Source organism: Equus caballus, chromosome 30 (assembly GCF_041296265.1).
Source record: "Equus caballus isolate H_3958 breed thoroughbred chromosome 30, TB-T2T, whole genome shotgun sequence".
NCBI lineage: Eukaryota > Metazoa > Chordata > Mammalia > Perissodactyla > Equidae > Equus > Equus caballus.
The window spans coordinates 12,538,032-12,555,359 of record NC_091713.1 but is presented as its reverse complement, the minus strand read 5'-3'; the positions used below and the strand labels follow the sequence as shown (position 1 = coordinate 12,555,359).

Genomic DNA, 17,328 nt, shown 5'->3' with positions numbered 1-17,328 from the left:
GCAATTGAACTCACAACTGGCATTTATTGAGCACCTTTTGTTGCCAAGAGATTTTGCTTGATGCTTGGAGGGAAAAGATAAATGATAAGTGGGTCCTGTGCTTAAAGAATGTGTCGTGTGGTTGAGAAGCTAAACACACAAACAGATGATTACACTATAGTATAGTAACAATGTTGACAAATAGAAACAGGAAGCAGAGTGGAAGATGAACCTGATGCTACCTAATTGGTTAGGGAAGGCTTGAGTTTGGAATTGCTGTTAGAATGGAGTCATGACTTATGAATACTTTACAGGTGAAATAATTTATGGAAGGAGATTTGAACAGATGAATCACCAAGTTCCATTCTTGGAATTGCAAGCGATCCTACATGACTCAAATGCCAGCTGAGTGCAGGGAAGTAGAAAACGATGAAACCATAGAGATATGTAGAAATCAGATCATGAAAGCCAACATAGGTCTGCTGGGTAGGAAGATGCTAGATGGCTGAGGGATGTGTGTGTATGTGGAATAGGTGGGAAGGAGAATGAGGAGGAGGCAGAGAAGCAGTTCAGGCAGAAGAAAAGTCCACTTGCCCCTGTATTCTTGGAAGACAGTGAGCATGAGATGAGAGAGAAAGTTTTCTGATCATGGAGATAGTGCAAATTTATGTGCTTTATAAGGAGTTTACATTTTATTCCATATGCGATATCCAGCCACTGGAGGATTCTGTTTAGAGAATTGGAGTGATATGATTTACGTCTTGAAAAGATTGCTCTGGCAAGCAGAGAATTGGGGAGACCAGTTAGGAAGGTACTCAAATAAAAGATAATAGTGATTTTGACCAAGGAGGGAGACAGAGGAGATGGAAGAAAACTGAAGGAATCCTTCTAATTTTTAAGGGTAGTAAGAGTGGTATAAAGTAATTATTTAAATTTTTCTGTGCACAGTGGTAATGTATAAGTCCTTCTTAAAAAAATTTTATCAGTCCATAATTTCCATCCAGTTGACACTGTGTAGGTTATTGTAATGTTAGTATAATCTCTGTCTCTCCTTCCGTCTCATCTCCACTTCCCTCCCCAGACCAATGTGCAGACGTACTCAATTCAAATAAACATTTTTCAGGATTCTTAGACTTTTCATGCTGTAACTCTCTTGACACTCCATTAGTTTCAGTGGTAATTTTGCTAGTCGAAGTGAGAGCTAATGAGAAGAAAATCAAATCACTGCTCATTTAATTCTGAGATTTGATCCCATTTATTCATATTAGTCAAAAACAGTAAAGTTGGGCTTCCTCATTGTCGCTAATCACTTGCTTTTCTGACCCAACTGCCTTGAGAAAAACCACAGCTAATTAAAAGTGATTAGTTCTCTGACATTTTGAGTTAAGGTATGTTTTCTTTATAAGTTATCTGTGATTGTATTACAATGTGTACTTTGCAAAAATGTTTTTCTTTTAGTGCAATAGCCAACTTAGATTAATTCAAAGCCATAAGATGCCAGTTTGCACAGAGACCCAATATAAGGAAATTATCACATGAAAGCATAGTCTTCACATATGGAGTAGGTGGTCTCCATGGGATTAAAGTCATTTACAGCAGTCCCCATGCGAATGTTTCCTTCTCCGTCACTGAGGGCCTGCAGTTACTTCTTTTTCCACTTTCATTTGGCAAACTCCTACTCATCCTCTATACTCAGCTAAAATAGTTCCTCCGCAGTGAAGCTGTCGGGATGAACTTGCCCTGTGGGAGAACGTTGATAAAAATATACTGGTAGCTATGTAAGTGGAGATGTGCACGGGTGCATGACAACATGTTAAAAGTGAGAGTGTATCGCACCTGGAATTTCATCTTGGGAAATACTACTGATTATTATCCTTTTCAAAAATTTAAAAAGTCAAAGAATGTGAAATATTGGCAGAGATGTTGATTAGTGAGAACTCTTTTACAATGATGTTGGAAATATAAATTGATGCACCTTCTGCAGAAACCATCTGGCAGTATCTCCTTAAGTTGAAGAAATCCGTACTCTCTGGCCCAGCATTTGGTCCCTAGATGCATACCTCACTGCACAGGTGATGATGAGATATATAACTGTGCTCATATTTATAGCAACAGCACCAAACCCCTCAGATGCTTTTCAACAAAATAATTGCTGAGTAAATTATGGTATCTTCTTTCAAAGAACTTCTACAGAACCATTACGCTACATTTATTGCATTAAAAATGGATAAATCTTGTTAATACAATCTTAAGGAAAAACAAGGCATAGAAAAAATACAAACAGTATGATTTCAATTTTCAAAGTTCAACTATATATTTATTTAACTAAACAATTACTCGTTAAGGAATAGCAGGGGGATGAAAAACACAAACGTGAAGATAGCGGTTATCTCTGTGGCCAAGGGTGAGACGTAGGGAGCACATGGGACTCTTCCAAAATATTGCTTATGTTCTTTTTCTGAAGTTGGAAATTGGGTATATGTTCTGTACATATTATACATGCTCCTCATAATTTTATTTAAGAGGAAATAAAAATAGGCAGCCACCCAGGAATATATCTGAATTAGAGTTGAAATTCACTCACATGGGCCCCACTAACTTAAAATGTGTGATTATTCAGCCTTTTTTATTCTTTATGAGGAAATTATATAGCTTAGCAAATTCAAAGAGTAAACACGAAGAAATGCGAAATTTAATTAAAAGAACAAATTATGTTTAAGAAGTCTTTCAATATATGTTTCAGATGAATGGTACTAATATAAAACCTTTTTTGGGAAGTATTAATCTGAAAAACTGGCATATTTTCTAGTGAACAATTCAAACAGATATTATATATAAGCAATTAATAAAAATAAAATTCAGCACTGGTGCCAGAAAGTTGTTGAGCACTTAGGGAAATATAATCCGTTACTTTTGGTCACCGCTTCTCCTAGTTCTGAGTGAAGTCAGGAAAACAGAAACCACACTTGTTATTTTAATAGAAATAATTGAACATAGAAAATTAGGTTAACACATGGAGGACTGAAAAGGTGAAAAAGGGATGCTCAGGTCAGTGTTGGAACCAGCTGTCATTCCTAGGGCCAGGGGGACAGAGTGCAGAGGTGGGAGTTAGCAGAGACCCAGGAACTTCAGGGAGCGAACTCTCTGGGGCTTGGACCTAGACCTTGCGGACAGGATGCTGCCTGTGTGAACAGTGCCTGACGAGCTGGCTGGGGGACTCTGCAGAACGGGACTGGGGACTCAGACGACGCGTCCGCAGAGCTGAGATTGAGGAGGTTGGGAAAGGCGACCCCAGAGAGCTGGGAGCGTGGAGTAGGGGGTTCTGCCTGGCTGCACTGGTTCTTTCGAGGGGTGCACTGTTGCTGGATTTGGGCCTGTGACAACAAGCCAGGAACTGGAACCACCTGCTGATGGGTGGGGAGGAGGAGTCTGGGGGCGGTGTTCATGGCGCAGCAAATCCCTTCAGCTGCCCTCCTGCTCCCCCTTCATCCAGCTGCTCTCTTCCGTCCTCATCAGTGAAACCTGCCAGGGAGCCAGATGGCAAGGGAGAAATAGTTTGCTGAGCCCCAGCACCAGGGTCCCTTAGTAGAGAAAGGTAGTTTGGGAGCTAAGAGACAGTATCTTAATAACTGACGTGCTGTTTACTTATTTTATTCTTTAATTTAAATTATTTACTTACATTATTCTAAGGTGACCTCACCCATCTCTCTTATGGCTCTCAAAGTTCAGAATAAGTGGAAGAGAGTCATAACTCATTTGGAGATTCTTAAGCCAGACCGTACCCTTCTCTTCTCCTCCTTTATATTGTCTTCCCACTTTATTTAGTTCTTTCAGTGTTGCTTTCGTAGACAACCTCACAGATGATTATACCCATTTCCAAAACTCAGAGAAGAAAAAAATCAGAACAGAGGACAGATGGAAGATTCTGAGCAATGTCTAGTGCAGCAGAAAGGTGTCGTCCTGCTTGAGCAGCACATTTCAGTTCATGATACTCCACATCTTGTTTGGTTTTGATAATAGCTGACTTGTTGTTAACTTGGTTCTGCCTGTGATTTGTGGGTCTTTCCGGGCAGACCTCTGCCACCTTTCTGTGCTACATGTGGTCTTCTGTTTCTGCGTCACAATGCGTACAACTTTGTGTGTATGTCTGTTGGAATTCATGGCTTCTGACTAGCCCTATAATTTATCAGGAATATCTAAAATTCTTGTACCGTGTTCTGGAAGTTGAAACTTCATACAAGATTCTAATTAATTTTAATTAATGAAGTAAAAAAATAATAGTTAACATACACTGAGACACTACTATTGGCGTGAGCACCTCACATACATTAACCCTTGCACTAAACCTACTGGATGAGGCAGTTGCCATTGCCATTTTGCAGAAGAAAACCAAGGTTGGCGAGATTCCGGAGCTTGTCCAAGATCTCAGGTAGCCGGGGTGGAGGAGCAGTTGAAATCTAGTTCTGCCCCTTACAAAGCCTGGTTTTGTGTTCCAGTGTGCTGCTTCTCTATTTTATTTTATGAAAATAGCTTCCATTTCTTCATCTACATTAATAGAATATGAAATGATACCTGGAGATACTGGTTATTAATCCATAAAATGGGTAGGGCTCCTAGGTGTCTTTGACCACTGTCCGTAGAATTTCCCTCTTCACCGACGGGGGGATGTTAGAGGTTACTACAGCTGTATTGATAAATTGCCTGGAATACCTAGAGTAGTTTCAGATATTTAAGTTGCAGTTACTGCTCTTTTTTTCTTTTGAGATATGTTTAGTAGACTTTAAAACTTCCTCAGACTTAAAAGCCATAAATCCCCTAATAAGTCCTTAATTTCATTCCATTTCTTTCTAACACTTATTGTTTGAATGAGAGACCAGATGGTGCCTCCTTAAGCATTTCAATAACTGCCTCTACATTTCAAATACTTTCTAATTTTCTAATAATTTCTTCTTAATGTTTTCCCCTCCTGCTGCATGTGTTTCTTTTTCTTCTTTTCTATGGTTCTTTCCGTACCTCCCCCTTCTTTCATCCTGTGAATTTAGGAAACTCAGAAGCACAAGACTTTTGAGCCTCAGCACTTTACTTTGCTTTATATAAATCTTTTGTTAATTCTGTGTTCATGGACCCAAACTAGGAAATATTTCCTTTTAGAGCTGATCTGCCTTGAATTTTGATTTCTTAAGCACTGAACAAAATATTGCTTCCTAACATGAAAGCAGACACACGAGTAAGAGTTTTGCTCCTTGGGGACAGTATGCTTTGTCTTTAAGCACTTTAAATTCGTATACTAGTTTTATACCACAATGGAGCCCACTAGCAAGACACCATTCCTGAAGCAAACAGCCTCGGTGGCATCTATTTCAGTTGACGGGTGTCACTCATTGCGGCTTGATTACGTGGGGCTTTTAGGAAACTCCGTGATGTTGGTGAACGCCTGCCGTGTCGCTTCCTCCAGTTCTAGCAGCAGCGCACGTCAGAATTGGAAGATACCGGCAACCACAGTGCCTGGACTGCTCCAGGGACTCTCAAGGCATCTCAGATGTCTAGGCCAGTCCTAGAAGTCTGCAAGTATGCTTCAAGTCATCGTTTAATGACATTTTTGGAGGCAGCCAATATGAAGCCAGGCACCCAGGCAAGATCCTGTATAAGCTTCTGTGTCAGTCACTTACGCCCTCGATACACATTATTACTTAATCCTCTGAGTACAATTTTACTATCTCCCTAGAAAATGTCAGAGGCTTTGCTTTGAATAAGTTTGCATATGTAGTATATTAGAGTACATTGTATAATATTTTCAGTTTTATGTAAATCACTTTTATACTGAAGGCATTATAGCATTTTGTTCGTAGAATGTAATCTTAAAGAATTTATTTGTACAAATCCTAAATGTTTGAGCAGTTTGTTAGTTTTTGAAAATACTGTGGTTAAGGATGGACTTATTTGAAGAATTCTAGGACCATATGTGAAATATCACAAGGAAGTTAGTTTGTGATAAGGTCACTTTTATTATTTTATTGAAAGATGCTGCATCTATCATCTCAAATATGGTTTAAAACAATGAAGTAGTCACTTTTTACAACTATCTTAGGAAAGTTGAATATTTTTACTTATTTGGAAAAGTAGAGCTTGTAAGTTGTCTTGAAAAATATGTCCTTGGTGACTGTTACCAGTGTGTTTGCTTGTCACCCTGATGTGCCCATCAGACCATCAGTTAAAGAGATACTGTGACTGTAGCTATAGAACCTTCAGACTCAACCTTCGGCCAGATGTAAAGGAAAAGCGAGCTTGACACTCTCTCTGAGACGTGCTTGACTGTTCTTAAAGTCTAAACAAGGAATTGTGTAGAAGCGCCTAGTCCCAGGTCTTAAAAGTCCAAGTTAGGCCAACTGGGACGCCTTGTTATTCTTTGTTGTTGTTTGTTTATAACTTTTTATTTCGATATAACTCAACCTTACAGAAAAATTGCAAAGTAGCACATAGAATTCTAGCATGTTCTTTAGCTAGACCATCAGTTGCTTATTTTTTTGCGCTATCCCACTTGCTCTGGCATTCCGTCCCTCCTGTCCCCATATGTAGACACGTATGTATGCATGCTTGTATCTACATATGTGGATGTGCATAGTTTTTCTCCTGAACCATGTAGCAGCAAGTCAGAGACATCATGCTCTTTAACCTTATACGTTAGTGTGCGTGTTCTAAGAACTTGGACATCCTTTTACATATACACAGTATAATTATCAAATGCAGAAAGTTTGACATAAATGCTGATATCTAATCCATAGACCATGTTCAGAAGTGTTCTTTAGACCCATTTTTCCCAATCCAAGATCACACATTGCCTTTCACTGCCGGCTCTCCTCAGGCTTCTGTAATCTAGAGCGGCTCCTTAGTCTCTGTCTTTCTCGATGGCACCATTTTTGAAGTGCACAGGCTGCTTGTGTCGTAGATGTCCCTCTGTTTGGGTTTGTCTGCAGAAGCGGTATGTGTCCCATCTGCATGGTGTCTGTCTGTCTCGTCACTGCTGTTGATGGCTCTCTGCTCCCCTTGCTCAGGTGCTATCTTCTGGTTGCTCTGCTACGCAGTTACGTTCTTCCTTTCATAGTTAGTAATTTGTGAGGTGGTTCTTTGAAAGTACTTAAATATCTTGTTTCTCGTCAAAGTCTCACCAACTAGTTTTAGCATCAATTAGGACTTCTAACTCCATTATTCCTTCTCTATTTATTAGTTGAAACTTGCCATTCTTGTGTACCTATTTCTTTAAAACAAATTTTGTTATAGCTTTAATTCCATTTTAAGCTAATTTGATCTTTAATATAGTATGGAGGTATTACTTAGTATTAACTGAGGAGAATCCAGTATACCTTTCCCTCGGTGTCATCCTCAGAACTTCAGCAAATTTCTACCATTTGTTTTGCTTTTCTAATGAAAAAAGAGCTAGTAATGTTTATTTAACAATTTGTTTATTCTCAGAAATCAAAAATTGTCCCTATGAAATAAAATATGATTTAGAAAAGGGGATTGGCTAGAAATAGTGATGTTCATTTTTTTTTCGGTAGAAAATAGTCTTCAGTAAGTGACACATTATGTCATCATTTATCACATTAATGTATTCAAAAAGAAGTGTACGTTAAAGGAATACAATTAGAAGAATACATTAAAAATCTTTAAGAGATTGTTTGATTTATACATGGATTTATGTAAAGAGGTTTACTGTTGAGTATCAAAATTCCATGACCTTTTCTTTGACTAGTTTGCTGATGGTTGCAATTCAGAAGAGGCACAGTGATCTGGAAATACACACAGATCATTCTTGATTATGTAGATACTTCCTTTTAATTTTTTTCCCATACTGTAAGTGATACATGATCCCTAATGGCAGAAGGGTGTGAATATCTTGTGTATTTAACCTCTAAAGGAAAATTTTGGCAAGCTATATTTTTTAAATGGGAGCGTATAGCCAGCCCTCTGAAGTTAAGTAAAAGCAAATCTCCAAATCTCCAGGGAGCATTATGATTTGTAAAGTTGTTACCTTTTTCTGTTTGCATTGTGGACTTTGTTAAAAAGGATAAATATTCAGAAAATGGAAGAATATATTTTTAAAACATGTAACCTCACCCAAATAAAAACACTTTCTAACTATTTGGGGAAAATCACAACAGAAATATCATCGCCTCATTTGTTTTAATCTTAAGAGACTTGAGTGGGTCTGTGTCTTATGTGGGATGTTGATTTGACATCCTTTTTAAAATTGTGTCCACATAAATGCACTAACATTGGGTAGATGGGACACTGCCAAAAGATGCATCATCGTTGATCATTACGTCCCATATTCTTTAGAGTTGTTCCACCAGTCTTTGCAATATCGCGTGCATGTATTCTTGCTCCTCACCAAAACCATCTCTGAATGTCTGAGTGAAGACCAGTTGGTTTGCAGTTCTGAATCAATCCATTTTTTCAGCCCATGGGGAGTAAAGTAGAAGGAGTTGATATTTTAAAGTCAAAATGAAGGTAGACAGAATCATTTTCAAATATGTGTAAGGCTATCCTCACTGCCTCCTTTAAGCCTGTGGCAAACGTCAGTTTAAAGCTGGTCTTCTCTGTGGAGTTAGATGCTGACTCTTCAAAATCCTTTTGCAGAACAAACTTCCAGGACCCACTATTACATGATCAGAATTGATATTTAAAATTTTGCTACCCTAAGATTTGACTCCTTCTGTCTTGTCCCAGAGCACAAAAATAAGGTCAGTATGTATGGTTGGAGGTAGGTAAAATTCAGTTCTTTATGGACTGTCTAAAGATGGGAGCTGAAACAATAGGAGGCTGACCTTTAAAGTAGGAGCCCCCGGTTGCTGGAGATGTTCACGTGCAGGCCTCCAGACTCAGAACTGTAACTAACTGCCTGGTATTTAATTTTCGTGACTTCATCTCTTACAACCGTCATGACACTTCGGAATCATAGTGTGTTCAAGGCTGAAGCTGAATGAACCAGCACCAGGGTCTCCTCCTGAGGCTTGCAGAGTGTGAACTGTAGAGTTTTGTTATATGAAATTACACTGTTTACATAGATACCAGCTATGTCTAATAAGTAATTTAGAATTATTGTAATTTCATTTTGGACCACCCTTACTAATAGAGTAAATCCATTTAAATGATCTAAATGACCACTATGATATTGTTTATGATAATAAGTAAATGTTAGCTTTTTGCATGTCACAAGACCAAATGTGGAAAGAAAGTCTATTGCCATCAGTTATGCACTTGCTGTTTGTGCATATTTATACTTTGACCTACCGGTAACCAACTTGGAGAACTTGCTCATGTCACGTGCAGACTCAGATCTTAACTGACTGTGGAGTATGGCTCCTCCTCTTTCTGAACACGCAGATAAACTGAGGAGCAACAAATGTGTCACAGGGACCTGGAGGGATCCTCTGGTACAGCCAGTGTCATTGACAGTATCAACACGTGGTGTGTCATCATTGATTATTATGTCTGTGTTAATCAAGTGTGGGATAGGTCAGAAGGAATTAGTTACTACTAGTAAAGAATATGTTAGAAAAAAATTCTAACTCATCCTAGGTTGTCCCCCTGGAAATGTCGTTCTCACAGTCTGAAGCCTTGCCTGCCATGCTGTTTGAGATTTAGAGATGAGGTCTCCATGTCCTTGTTGTGTATTCAAAGTTGTAGCTCTGGTCTTGTACAGTGGTGGTCGTTGTGTAGTAGCACTCATTGTAGCAAACGCTGTGTTCCTCCTGCTATGTATCAGGCTCTGTGCTGTGTATTTTACGTACATAAGATCATTTGATCTTCACATCCCTATGAAGTGGACACTGTTATTATCCCCATATTACAGATGTGAAAACTGAGGCATAGAGAGTATACTTACGTGGCCAAATACACACGACTAGTGAGTGCAAGACCAGGATGCAAACCCAGGGTCCAGCGTCCATGCTCTTGGCCCTGAGGGATACTGCCTATCTGTTTGCTCCTACTGCTGACAAAGTACTGAGAACAACGACAGTAATAATGGTTCGAACTCACACAGCCCTTGTTGTGTGCCAGGCTCTGTTCCAAGTGCTGCACACTCAGTAACTGACTTCTTCCTTGGAACCACTGCAGGAGGCAGGCTCCGTTGTTGTGTACCACAGATGACGAACCTGAGTCACAAAGAGGCTGGTACCTTTTTGAAGGTCACAGCTATGATGGTTTATCCGTTTGTAGCTCACAGACTAGGTTTGTCTGTGGAAGTACATCACGTTTGAACCCAGTCACTTGTGTAGAGTGGGTGACAAAAAAAGTTGCTAATTCCTCTCATAGGACTGATTACAGCAGCAAAACTGTGTGTTCATATATTTCTCTTTCATTTATTTCAATTTAAAACAGTGTTCACTCTCAAAATCCCTTCTGTTGATGAGTATACTTATCAAACCATTCAGTTTTGTTTAGCTTCGTTTTGAGATATAAACTGGTGAACTCAGAGTGAACATAATTTATTCCGCTGGCCATATAGCTAAGTCTGCCGTGTCCAAACTAAGGTGCGGTGGGGTTAGTTTGTGTGTGATCTCTCTCTTTTCTTTTGTTACGTTTAGATGATAAGGAACTGTTTCGACATTAATCTATGGACTCTTAATTGTTAGGGTTTGGATTTTTCTGACATCCATCTTTAGACTAGAATGATCCACGTCAATAATATACTTCTCTCAATATGCAGCTGGATCTACTGCTCCTCTGTTGGCAAGACTAGGCTATTTGGAGTATTTTCCAGAAGCTGTAAAGGATTTGTACTTGTTTATTCATCATTCTTCCCATGGCCCACAGCACCCCTTTGCTAGGCAGCTGTTCTGAGATACTTGTACTAATTGGCCAAGATGGTAACAGATTTCTGGTCTACTCCTAGGTTCTTTGATTTATTACTTCCCATTCCCTCCTTGCTCCATTACAGTTCATCTTTGTCCCTAGCATTACTGAAACTGTCGTCACTCTATGCCAAATTGAGCGGACATTTTATTTCAACCTTTATCTTATCTGATGTCTCTCTTGCTTTCGACTCACTCTTTATGACTCACTGGCCTGTTAGCTTCATTAGCCCCACTCACTTCTGATTCTCCTTATAATGTCTGACAGTTCCATTTGCCTTCTTTCTTCATGGCCTTTTCTTTCTCTGCTTTTTCATGAAAGGTGGTATTCTTCAGGTATTCAACCTTGCCCCGGTCTTCTTCTCATTGTACAGCTTTTTTCAGGAGATCTTACATTATCACTCTGATTTGCAAACTCATACACCCAACCACTTGCTGGAAAATACACTTGGATATTCCAATGGCATCTTAAAACCCAGTAAGTTCTTAAAAACCAAATTCATTTTGGGCCAGCCCCAGTAGCCTAGTGGTTAAGTTTGGTGCACTCCGCTTTGGCAGCCTGGGTTTGGTTCCCTGACGTGTACCTGCACCACTCATCTATCAGTGGCCATGCTATGATGGTGGCTCACGTACAAAATACAGGAAGATTGGCAACAAATGTTAGCTCAGGGTGAATCTTCCTCAGCACAAAACAACAAAACCAAATTCATCTTCTTCCCTCTGAAAGCTACTCTTCCTCCTGCCTTCTCCATCCCCCAGCCCCCAAGCTATAGATCCAGTTGGTATCCTTTGTTCCCCTCCGTGCCTCACTCAGCAGTGCACATTAGGATCACTGTTTGAACTTTTCTTATGCATCTTATCCTTGGAGATTACTTTTCAAAATGGCTTGGATGGGAGCCTCGGCAGGTAGATTCTGAAAAGGCTTCCTGGTTGATTCTAGAGTTTGCCTCTTCTTTAAGTACCACTTACATGATGAAGGACCACCTACTTGCATTCTAGTCAATTGCCAAGCTCTGCTAATTTTACCTTCTGAATATTTCTTGGATCTGTGCCTTCCTTAAAGTCTCCAGCTGTCCTCGCCACGCGGCTTGCATCTTGACTGTGGCATAGATAGCAGCTTCTGGAAGGACAGTTCTGCAGTCCTGTTCTGGGAGTTTTCCTGGAGACTGAGTGTAGAGCCCGATGTCTCTGCTCCTATAATTATTTTATGAGCATCTTATTGGCTGCACGGATCTGCTTTAAGTAGCTAGAATGGTTTCTGTTTCCTGAAAATGAACTCAGAGTAACATACAAAGCAGGCTTACATGGGAAACAATTTGGTCTTGGAAGAAAGAATTTCTGATCTAATCAACTTTGTTTCTTGCCCTTTGTGTCTGTTGTGTGACTTCCTTCAAACTTGCTGAAGCGGGTTTGTGGATGCCAGTGACCTTGTGGAAGCTCACAGAAAAGCAGTGACTTTAAACTGATTAACATTGATTGAACTTGGAGATTTGTATAAGCTACAGCTGGAATATTTCAATTTCCTAAAAAAAAAAACCCCAGCCTCCTCATGGTCATGCTCCATTTCAGAGAGTGGCGTGCAGTGTTCTTGCTTTCATCTGACAGCGATAAGGTGGTGTCTGCTCTGTCCCCCCAAACGTGCCAGTCAGTGAATGGCATTAGTGTATTGAACCCATTTTCCAAGGGAATATCTGAGTGATTTTTGTTCTTCCTGCCCTCTGGCTGGGTTTTCCTTTGTATTTGGAAGCCTAACTCATACTTTCCAATATTAGTTCTTTAACACAATACAAAATCGTTTTGGATTAGAAAGGTCTTTAAATTAAACAAAAGCCGACGTGATTGGAATTACTCAGTTATGCCAACAGCCTTTAGCAAATGTTTCTTTAATATTTGGATTTGACTGTAATGGAAGTTTTCCAAGAACTCTATCTTTGTTATGTTTTTAATAAGGTTTCTAAATGACCCTTCGAGTTTGTAAGATTGTAGTGCTTGGTATTTTGTTAAAAATTTACATAGTCACATACCAGTTTTGAAGATGATAAGTAATAGCCAAGATGATATGTTACGCACCGTGATGCGCTACAGTTAAGAGTGGAGTCCAGTCTTACAAAGGTCTTTCTGTATTCCCTGTCACATTGAACATATTCATATGCGTTAATGAATATATTAGAATGTGTGTAAGAATTGCATGTGTATAAGTATATATGAACTCTAGAACTTGGCATTTCATTTTTATAGTTATCCACAGACCCTTCCTTCTCAATATAGTGAATAACTAAAGCAACGGCCACTCACAAACATTTGTACAGATTGTGTATCACGATGGGGAGCTTGGGAATTTGGATTTGGGTTTTGGTGCGCTTTGCATAAGTGAGCCCCCCTGGAGGCCTAATATCCAGGTTAAGGAGAGTCAGCATCATCGGCATAGTTGAAAGTCCTTTTTTCACACGAGGCGTTAGTGCTTCCTCTGTATTTGAGACACTAGGCACACAGAGGTGAGTAGGACAGTGCTTGACTTCAGGGAATGCAGAGTATAGTCAGAGACCGAGATACATAAACAAATAAATGCAGTGAGATGACATCATTAGTGGCTGTCATTGTTTGAGAGCATCTTAGCAGCTGGGTGCTCAGCACTCAAGTGCACTGCCTTTATCATCTCAATTTCTAGTTGAGGCAGCTGGGGCTCAGGTAATTGAAGGCACAGGTAATTGCTGAATGCCCGTTGCCAGCCGGGGAATGTTCTAAGTCTGGAAGCAGCGTGGACAGAGTAAATGGAGAATGATGGGAGGTGAGGGTCCTCCTCTATCCTCAAAGAGAGTGCAGTTCTTTTGTGACTCACTGAAGACCTGAGCTATCTATGTTGGACTTAAAATCTTTTTACTTGCTTTTAATTACACAAGTAATTATGTGAGTATACCTGGAATATTTTAAAGGAAACTGCAGGTGTATCATTCCATAGGGGTACATGGTAAAGAGAGATTCCTGCTCAGTATATAGTTGAGAATTCTAATGATTAGACCAGCTCATTAAGGAAAAAGCTGCCTGGAAGAGAAATGAATGGACATCACTGGAAACACTGAGATACTTGGCCAGCAATTTCTGTGGCCTTCTGGAAGGAGGACTGGATATGAGATGAGGTTGCCAGTAAATGACCTTAGAATTTTTCTAGACCTAAAATTCTATCTGGTGCCCACTGTGTACAGGAAAACGTACTATACGCGAAGGGGAAAAGATAGAAGAAATAGAAACAATAGTTTTTGCTTATTTTACATTAAGAGTACAATTCATATTCAAGGTCATTTAGAAAATTAAGTGAAAGTTAAAATATAATTTCCCCTCAGTTTTTAAATTTTTTATTATACCTTTTCTTCTTATCTGTTATATATTCTGTTGTTTAAAAGTTACTGAGTAAAAATGGAGACCCACAGAAATTTTGGCACATTTCAGAAGACTTTGTCCTGGTTAGTCTCTGATCTGACTCTGCTCTCCCAGCGAATGAAACCCCCTTTAAGGCCCCAGACCCATTAGATTGACCTCCGCAGGGTCCTCTTGTTAGTGTTCCTGCGCTCCCTAGACAGAGAACAGTGGCATAAAGAAAAAGACAGTTGTTACTATTTTACATTTTCTAATAGAAAATGGCAAATGGAATTGTGACTAAGAGTCAGACTGTTCATCTTCCTCACCTCAGGCTTTTGAGTCTTGAAAATCAGAGCAGGTGAAAGACTGGATTCTTTTTCTTTTTTCTCCGGGCGGCCTGAGCTATTAGACTCCAGGCTATTAATATTTCACTATTCTCATTGAGATTGAAAAATAACTCCTTAAAGACCGTATGGTTCAGAGGAAGGCAAGCTCCCTGAGGACAGAGCTTTTGTCACACAGTTCTCTCCATGGGCGTAGTCACCGTGCCTACAACGGTCCCCTGAGCAGGAGGTGGTCAGTGAGTATCTGGGTCGTGCGCGAGTAGATGGATTGGCAGTTAGAACCTGCCCAGAGGGCTTTGAGAACATCTCTTCATGTGATTTTGCCAGAAATCACTCACTGAATGATTAGAAGGGCTGATAAATTTGTACCCCATCTCCTTTAAATGATGCAGCTTGTTCCTCTTAGATACAGAATCCTAATTTATATCCTTTTAGAAAACTCCTGAAATTATGACATTGTCAAGTTTGTCCTTATTCTACGTCTAGAGACATTAAAGAATGCAGAATTTCCGGCTACTTGGGGCTGTCCTAAGTGACACAGCCCATAGGAGGCTGACTACAAGCACCTTCTCATGAGACCTGTCTCTTTCACCACGTCGCGACAGGCAGCCCTCTGTCTCTGGATAGTGCCGGTGATGCAGTGCTGCCCGCCCCACAGGGCTGGCCCTTCCTTGTAGGAGCTGCCCGCTCGCGAGCCTGCCCCTTCACTCAGAACCCAAATCTCTCTCCCACTTAGCTGCTTCCTTCCTTGGAATCAGCATAGAGCAAGTTTGTACCCTCTCGTCCCTGGGACCACACTTTCACAGCAGATGTGATAGTTCACCGTAGGCTTCTCCAAGCTCAATTATACCTGGTCTTATAAAAACAAGAGCAGCAAGAGCCACTATTTTTAGTGCCCCTACTTATTTATCCTAAGTTCAATTTCAGGAATTTTCGACCCATTTTGGCTAATAGTCATGCTGATGTTAGAGAGACATTTTCTTAAATCCACTGTCAGATGAGGAAACTAAGGTCTGAATCACTAGGCTCATTCAGTGGACGAGTGAACTGGAATTTAAATGCTGTCTGCTAGATTTCAAAATCCAGAGTTATTTCTACGTCAGGAGTTGTTTAAGCCGTCCAACAATTTGTTGCTTATGTCAGGCCCTAAGAATACAAATGGGCACCAGGTTTCCTCTCCAAGGAGCTCAGGCTGGTGGGCAGGATAGACACAGTCGCTAATAACCTGAACACAGTGTGGAAGCCGATGTTAAATCCCACCTTATGAACTGTGTAAATTTGGGCAGTCTCTTTTTATTTCACTTTTCTCTGACATAAAGCAAGTATATTGCTAATCTATTTCAAAAGGTTTTTTGAGGAATGAATGGGAGAACACATGTCAAGTGTTTAGAAACAGTCCTGGGCACATAAAAAGTACTCAATAAGTAATAGCTTTAATTCTCTGTGCAGAAGATGCTGTAGGATCACAGAGGAGGGACACTCAGTCCACCTGGAGGCAGCTGGCAGGGAGTGGAAGAGAGCAGGGACTGTAGGGAGGTGAAGGAATGCTTGTTAGGAGCAGTGACACCCAGCTGACGTTATGAAGTGCTAGTGGGAATGGGTGAGTTAAATGGCGGGGGGAAGGCCAGAAGCATTCTGAGCAGAGCGGCCAAGGTGAGCAAGGGTATGGAGATGAGAACTTGCAGAGTCTGCAGAAAATATGAGGAGTGGAGGTGTATGGTTTGAAAGTTTGGCCAGGCCTGGATTGGGCACAGTCTGTGCTTCATATGGTAGGCTTTTGAATTGCTCCTCTCTTCAGGGTGTGGTTGTGAAACTGGGGGATTGGTGAGGTCTCTTCAGGGTGGCTTTTTCAGCTGTGAGAAGGAGCAGGGGGTCTGTGGAGGACAGGAGGCACGAAGCCCAGGTAAGAGGTTGTCACAGTAGCCCAGGTAGAAAGATGAGGACATTTGCGTCAGAATAGAGCAAGAATGGAGAGGACAGGCAGACTTGAGAAGCATTTAGGAGGTAACGTCAGCAGGATTCCGGGCTAAGGAGAGAGAGTCAAGAATAACACTCCTGCTTTGGTTGGAGTCATTTGGGTTAGATGGTGGTACCACCAAGGAGAACAGAGTAAGGGAGGTGGCCGACCTAGAGAAGGCTGATGAGTTCGGTACTGTAGATACTGAGTGCCTGAGATCTGAGGAGGTTTCCTGTAGGAGCCTGAAGCTACAAGATACCTGTGCTGGACAGTCGCCAGCACACGAGAGATTGCTCAGGCGGAAGTGAGGAGTGCGGGAGAAATGAGCAGAGAACCCTAGAGGTGCATAACTGGTCTTAACGATTACTGCATCCCATTGCCTTTTACCTTTGAGGGGAGGATGTGTGCTAACAACGCAGCCCTCCTGTATTCTCATGCTCAGACAAGCTAATGATCTGGAGGGGAAGGAAAAGGAAAATACAGCTTTAGAAGAGAAAGAGAACGTTTTCGAGTACAATTACAAAGCCTCCTTGAAGAACTGGCCACTTGCCTTAAGAGTTGTAGTGAGGGTATGTTTTCCTAAGATAGACATTTATCTGTCCTAAGTTTTGTCTTTCAAATATGTGCTTTTCAATTTTGAATTATTTCCTTTTGGGCTTAGGTTTCTCACTTTCACTGTAGTGACAGAGGTTTCTTTAGAAACGTTCTTAGAAATACTTCTTGGTTAACCCGAGTGGGATCTGAAGACTGCTGAGGCATTGACGATGGCACAGACAAGGGAAGAGTATAACCTGTGGAGTGAGGTCAGGAGTTCAGTTAGGGATCTGCTGCTTAT

General features: G+C 40.7%; 1 protein-coding gene across 1 annotated transcript in view; it reads left to right on the top strand.

Annotated features, from left to right (window-relative positions):
• Window positions 1-17,328, top strand: part of FMN2 (formin 2) — a 342,454-nt gene that overhangs the window by 217,800 nt on the left and 107,326 nt on the right. The window lies entirely within an intron of this gene.